General features: G+C 41.5%; 1 long non-coding RNA gene across 2 annotated transcripts in view; it reads right to left on the reverse strand.

Annotated features, from left to right (window-relative positions):
* LOC116217858 overlaps nt 1-6,970 on the reverse strand; it is an 89,749-nt gene that overhangs the window by 81,884 nt on the left and 895 nt on the right. The window lies entirely within an intron of this gene.

Here is a 6,970-nt window from a genome sequence, read left to right on the forward strand (position 1 = left end):
AGGACACTTTCCAACAGGCAAAACTGGCAGTTAAACAAGCCCAGGCATTGGGTATACTCAATCCTAACCTCCCAGCCGAGTTGGACATTCACATCACTCAAGACAGTTTTGGCTGGGGCCTGTGGCAACACCAGAGTTCTGTTTGGACCCCCACTGGTTTCTGGTCTCAGGTCTGGCACAGAGCAGAAGAAAGATACAGTATGATTGAAAAACAGTTATTGGCTGCCTACTCTGCATTACAGGCAGTAAAGTCGATAACTCAAACGGCTGAAGTTTTAGTTAAGACCACTCTGCTGCTTCAGGGGTGGGTGGAAGATCTGACCCACCCTCCTAAGACAGGGGTGGCCCAAGCGATGGGTCGCCTATCTCAGCCAAAGGAGTAGTCTGTCTTCATCACCATTGAAAGAAGAACTTCAGAAGATCCTAGGCCCAGTGACGTATCACAGTGATGCACCAAAAGAAACACTGGTGCTCCACCAGAGAAGAGTACTGTTCAGGAGGAAAAATATCCTATCTCTGAAGGTGCGTGGTACACAGATGGGTCCAGCAAGAGCAACACGAGCAAGTGGAGAGCGATAGCATACCATCCCTCCTACTGAGACAATCTGGTTTGATGAGGGGGATGGTCAGAGCAGCCAGTGGGCAGAACTGTGAGCCGTGTGGATGGTTATAACTAAGAAACCCGGTGATGCTATCCTGAATATCTGTACAGATAGTTGGGCTGTGTACCAGGGGCTCACTCTTTGGATTGCACAGTGGGCCACCCAGGAATGGACTATCCAAGCCCGGCCGATCTGGGGCAAGGACATGTGGTTAGATATATGGAATACAGTCAAACACAGGACTGTACATGTCTACCATGTTTCTGGTCATCAGCCTCTACAGTCACTGGGAAATGATGAAGTTGACCCTCTGGCCCGAGTTTGATGGATTGAGAATTCACTATCTGAGAACATCGCCCATTGGTTACATCAGAAGCTACGGCATGCAGGACAAAATACAATGTGGGCAGCTGATAAAGCATGGGGACTGCCCATACAGTTACCAGACATCGTCCAGGCATGCCGGGATTGTGACACATGTTCTGAGACAGAGATCATTGCCAGAAACAACAGCCCATCTTGCTAGAGGACACAATCCTCTCCAGCAATGGCAGGTTGATTACACTGGGCCACTTCCTTGGTCTGAGGGGGTGAGATATGCCCTGACCTGCGTCAACACTGCAAGATGGCAGATTAGGACACCCCCTTTCGTGCCTGATATAGTTACGCAGCCGCAGACATCTGACCAGAAGGTGTGGTACAGGCGGCCGGGACGTACCCCAGTACAAGCTGAGGTGTTGACCCAGGATAGAAATACGGCCTGTATCTTGCCCTGGAGAGCAGACCTTCCCTTCCTGGTACCTTTGAAACATCCGTATTACTCCCTGTGAGTCTTTGAGCCTTCGTGATCACCGGAAGGAACAAAATGCCATCAAAGAGTTCCAGTGTCACTGTCAGATCACATGCAACACCTGGTGATGGTCTATATGGGACTGATGGAGCATAGGACAGACCTGCACCTCATGACCGCATGCCTCCAGTAACATCATCAAGCACTGGCCCATAAAAGAATATGAATGTTCACCAATCGTCACTTGTCTTGAATTGTATCAACATGCATCGCGATGAAAACTGTATAAGCGTCGTGATGTATTGGATCTCTATAATAGAGAAAGCTTACCCTTTAATCAGCTTGATCATTGATTCACACCGTGAAGGGGTGGAGTGTATGGCAACTACTGAATCATGGCCTGAACCTCTGACTAACCACCTGAGGCGAGCAATGAGTCAGCCCTGGGAGTCAGCTCTTCTAGACCCCATTTAAAAGTTGACTACCTCTGGGGAAGGATCTCTTTTGGAGATCACTCTTCTTGGACTCTTCTCAGTGAGCCCAGGACAAGGGTAAGCTTTCCATCTGTTCTTCTTTAGTGTGTTAACCTGTTTAGCCTTACTTTGTTGTGTAGTTCTTAATTATAACATATGTATATTCACTGATTATACAATCACCTTTGAATTGTATGAACCATTTCTTATTTTCTTTCTGGATTTATATTTGGGTTGTTCTTCTTGGTAAACAGAAGACTCCAGGGAAACTCATTGTGGCCTTCCAATATTTGTAGGGAGCATATAAACAGGAGGGGAAGTTTATGAAGTTTATGAAGCTGGATAATGATAGGACAAAGGGGAATGGTTTCAAACTAAGGTGAGGGAGGTTTAGGTTAGATAGTAGGAGGAAGTTTTTCAATCAGAGGGTAGTGTCACACTGGAATATGTTGCCTAAGGAGGCTGTGGATGCCCCATCCCTGAAGGCATTGAAGGCCAGGCTAGACGTGGCTCTGGGCAGCCTGGTCTAGTGGTTGGTGACCCTGCACATAGCAGGGGGATTGAAACTCAGTGATCATTGTGGTTCTTTTCAACCCAGGCCATTCTATGATTCTGTGATATCAATATGAGAAAACTTAGTCCATATGTTTTCTTTTCATTCTTTTCTTCAGTAATTCCAAGTATTTTCCAATTATGTCTTTAACATTTATTTAATGTTGGAAACAAAATTACACAAATTACACTATGGAGATGATAAATCACCTGTTTGAAGTTGAAGGTTGTGTGTCAGAAGCAAGAGTGGTGTCAGACCCAGACTTCTTAACTCTCTTTTTCTATGCCTATTTGCAACCCTGTGGATGTGTGGGTTTTTTTTTTTTGGTTTTCCTTATGGTTCCCTAGTAAAGTTTTGTTTCTGATAGTGGCAGACTGTTAACTTCCAAGGCTCCTAAAAAGTATGTGAAAACAGGAAGTGTTACACAAAGAAAATGCACCTCTTCCTTATCTGTTTGCCCTGTCTATCTTAATCCTAACCTTTTTCATAGAATCACAGAATCTTTTGAGTTGGAAGGGAACCTTAAAGGCCATCTAGTCCAACTCCCCTGCTATAAGCAGGGACACCTACAGCTACATCAACTTGCTCAGAGCCCTGTCCAGCCCTATCTTGAATCATGTCTCTGGGGATGAAGCATCTTCAACATTTCTGGGCAATCTGTCCCACTGACTCACCACCCTCACTGTAAAAGACTTTTTTCCTATGTCTAACCTAAATCTACCCTCTTTAAGTTTGAATCCACTCCCTTGATCTTGCTAAAAAGTATGTCCCTTTCCTTCTTACAGCCTCCCTTTAGATACTGACAGACCACTCTCGGGTCTTCCCAGAACCTTCTCTTCTTCACGTTGAATAGCCCCAGCTCTCAGCTTGTCCTTGTTGCAGAGATTTTATCAGCATTCCCATGATGCCTAGTATCTTGGAAACTTTTCAGTGTAAATTTTGGTATAGTGTTGCAGAATCTGTGACACTGATGTCTGTACTAATGAAGAAGAACAGCTGATGTTTACCTCCAGTAACCAATGCTTTCTCAACCCAATGGTTTCCCAGTAAACTATTGTCTTTCTTGAGTGGAATTTAGTTTTGTGACAAAGACCTGTGCAAACCATATCCTTTTTCCAATGAATTGGATGATAGGGAAAGTGAAAATGAGTTAAGACATTGCTAAAGATGTTAGGGCTGTTCCTTATATGCGGTCCTCTCATGTGCAAATTGTGTACAGCTTGGCTGACTATTACTTGAGCGAAGAATAGTAAAGAAAGAAAAGCATCTGTACTAAGTTCATTCGCACAGGGCTTCCAGAAAGAAAACTGTCAGATTCTACAGATTCAAGTGAACAAATTACCAATTATCCCTCTGTATAGCGATCTGCAGAATAATCCTACCAATATCAATCAGTTGGTCATTTCCTTACAGTTTTCTTTCAGGGGAAAAATGTCAGTGTCCTAATTTTTGTAAGCAGAAATATGTATAGCAAACTCTGCATGTCGGAGAAAACAAAACAATAGGGAGTCTGGAACCTCTGTTGTAAACAACTCCAAAATCCCAGAGATTGCTGCCATTAATAGTAAATTATGGTTGTGTTCTAACCACAGTAGATAGCTAAGCACCATCCAGCCACTTTTGTACTCTCCCCAGTGTGATGGAGAAAAGAATTAGAAGGACAAAAGTGGAAAAAACTTGTAGGTTGAGATAAAGACAATTTAGTAGCCGAAACAAAACCTGCACATACAAGCAAAGCAAAATAAGGAATTAATTTCTTGCTTATTATCAGTTGGCCTGTAAATAGCTGTTTCCAGGAAAGCGAGGCTGCATCACACATAACAGTTTCTTATGAAGACATGCACTGTAATTCCAATTATTATAGAATCCTTAGAGGTGGAAGGGACCTTTAAAGGTCATCTGGTCCAACTCCCCTGCAATTAACAGGGAAACTCCCAGCTATATCAGGTTACTAAGAGCCCAGTCCAGTCTGATCTTGAGTGTTTCCAGGAACTGGGCTTCCACCACCTCTATGGGCAAGCTGTTTCTGTGCCTCGCCACCCTCACTGTAAAAGACTTTCAAGACTTTTAATACTGTAAGACTGATTATTGATTATCTGTGTCCCAGTTCTCATTCCATCATAGCTATTCTTGATTTTAATGGGAGCAAGGTTTGACTATGAAAAACTCCGTAACACAATAACTCCTAGGAGTCCAAACCTAGACATTCATCTATGTCAGAGTGCTCTTGAGCTCTCTGTCTCTGCAACAATCTCTGGAATATAAACAGTAATTTTGAATGTACAGGTAGTTTTGCAGTTAGTTTTTGGTGTTTCAATGTCTTCTGACATTAAGGGAATATTTGGCGCTTTATTGAAACTTCATCATTTTCAGTATCAAACCGTTTTCATCATTTGTAGATTGTCACTGATAATGTACATGTCATACTATGGCCATTCTTTGTTCGCTTTGCTGAAGTTCAGTTTTACCCTCTGTTCCTCTGCAACTGAATCCAGGCCTGGCCACTTTACCATAGATTTATATAGCATTTGAGTCAAAGCCCTTGTGTTCATTGAAGTGTCCTCGTACTTAGACATTATAAATTATTAGTATGGTTCGTCCAATCTATACAATCCATAAAATGCAGATACAAGGAATCCTGGAAGGAAGACCATGAATGGATATTGGATTTCTCTTCAAAAGGGAAAATATTCTTCTCCTCCTTTCCTTCTTGTCCAGTTCCTGTCTTTATACATTTTTTTCCCTCTCCTTCTCAAGGCAAGTTGAAGAGATTACTGAAGAGATTACACTGGGACCTGATCCTTGTTTACTTTAATGGCTCATCAGACTATTCTTCTGAGGAAAGAAATGTTTTGTCAAGTGCAAATCTATTGTACCCTCACGCTGTCACCGTTTTTACTCAGCTGGATGGTCTAGAGGATCTTGACTAAAATGAGATCACAACTCATTATTTTTCCAGAATATACATCAGCACAGTATGAAGTTTAATGAATAATATACACTATAACTGTCAAAATAATGGAACAAAGGGCAGTGGAGTTTTTTTAATGCATTTTTTCACAGGCCAATTTGCAACTTTCAGAAGTTTACAATAGATTTTTCAGCCATTAAAGCCAATTAGGGAATTTCTACAGTAAATAACTGTGTACAAAATAGAGGAGTCAACAAGGTGTAATGTTTTGCTGTCGTTCATAAAAAAGTTGAAGGATAGTCTAACATCATGACATCATAAATCAGTGGGACTTAGGAGGAGTGATATCCTTGAATTAATTCATTTTTATTCACTTTCTTCCGTTGTGTGATAGAACTGCTTTCCTTCAAAAGTTTTTCAGAATTTGTATCATCAGAGGCATTTTGATTGTAGCAGATGGCTATTTTGCTGTCAGATATTGAACAGACACTACGTTTCTCTAAGATCTTTCACTTCTCTTTTTTTGCAGTCTATGGGAAGCTGAGGTGCTTTCCCTAAAAAAGCTTAGAATCAATTTAATATTCACAGGTTATTTTACTGACAAGTAGTGTAGAGATGACTCAAGATATCTGGTGTACATCCTTTCAGAACTAGTAATTATATATTCTCATCATATTTGAATACTCCTTTCTTGTTTGACATGAAAAATACTTTAGATGTTGTATACCACGTTTGAGTTGCAGATCAAATGGCTTGTAAACCTGGAAGCTGGAAAAAGCCATGCTGCTGTATTTATGTTCACGATCGTTGGCAAGAATTATGCCAACTGCATTATATGACAGTCTACAAACATACATTTGCCCAAGCTTTCAGCCAACTGCAACTGGTTTATTCCAAACGCCAGTGTGCTGTCACTACCAGGAGCATAACATTCATTAGAATGGCTTCTGTCACTGTGCTGTTACTATTACACGCTAACATATGCTGTAAAAAACATGCATTTCCTTACTTCCTTAATTTCTTTTAAGCATGGAGGTAACCCAATGGAGTGCATTCATCTGAAATTATTTACTCTATTTTGAAAAAATCTGATAGCAAATACTAGAATCATTTCCTTACCGAGTTAACATATAAGCATACAGATGGGTGCATATATCACTATTGAAATGCTGGTCTTTTGTGCCTACCTTACTATCTTAGAAGAAAAACACATGTTATGCAGCCACATCACAAAGGCAAGCTGTGAGTTTTCTCCATGTTTGAATGGACAGATACTCTGAGATGATGATAGTGCTGTTATATGTTAACGTTATTGTGATGAAAGAAAAGAATTCTTCCTTGAACTCCCTTGCTCCTCTTCCTTCCCCGTATTTTACAATAATTAAGTATATCCCAACAAAAGTGATGTGGTTTAACCCCTCAGGCAGCTCAGCACCACACAGCTGTTTGCTCACCCATCCCTCCCCAGTAGGAAGGGGAGAGAATCAGAAGAAAAAACAATAAAGAACTACTCATGGATTGAGGGGAAAAAAAACATAACTCTTTACTGAGACAGAAAAGTGTCACGGAGTTAACGAGATCAATTTACGCCCGTGACAGGGGGCGGTAGGCCCCTGCCCTCCCCTCCCCTGCCCACAAAAT

The sequence above is a fragment of the Meleagris gallopavo genome, chromosome 1 (genome assembly GCF_000146605.3).
Source record: "Meleagris gallopavo isolate NT-WF06-2002-E0010 breed Aviagen turkey brand Nicholas breeding stock chromosome 1, Turkey_5.1, whole genome shotgun sequence".
NCBI classification, from domain to species: Eukaryota; Metazoa; Chordata; class Aves; order Galliformes; family Phasianidae; genus Meleagris; species Meleagris gallopavo.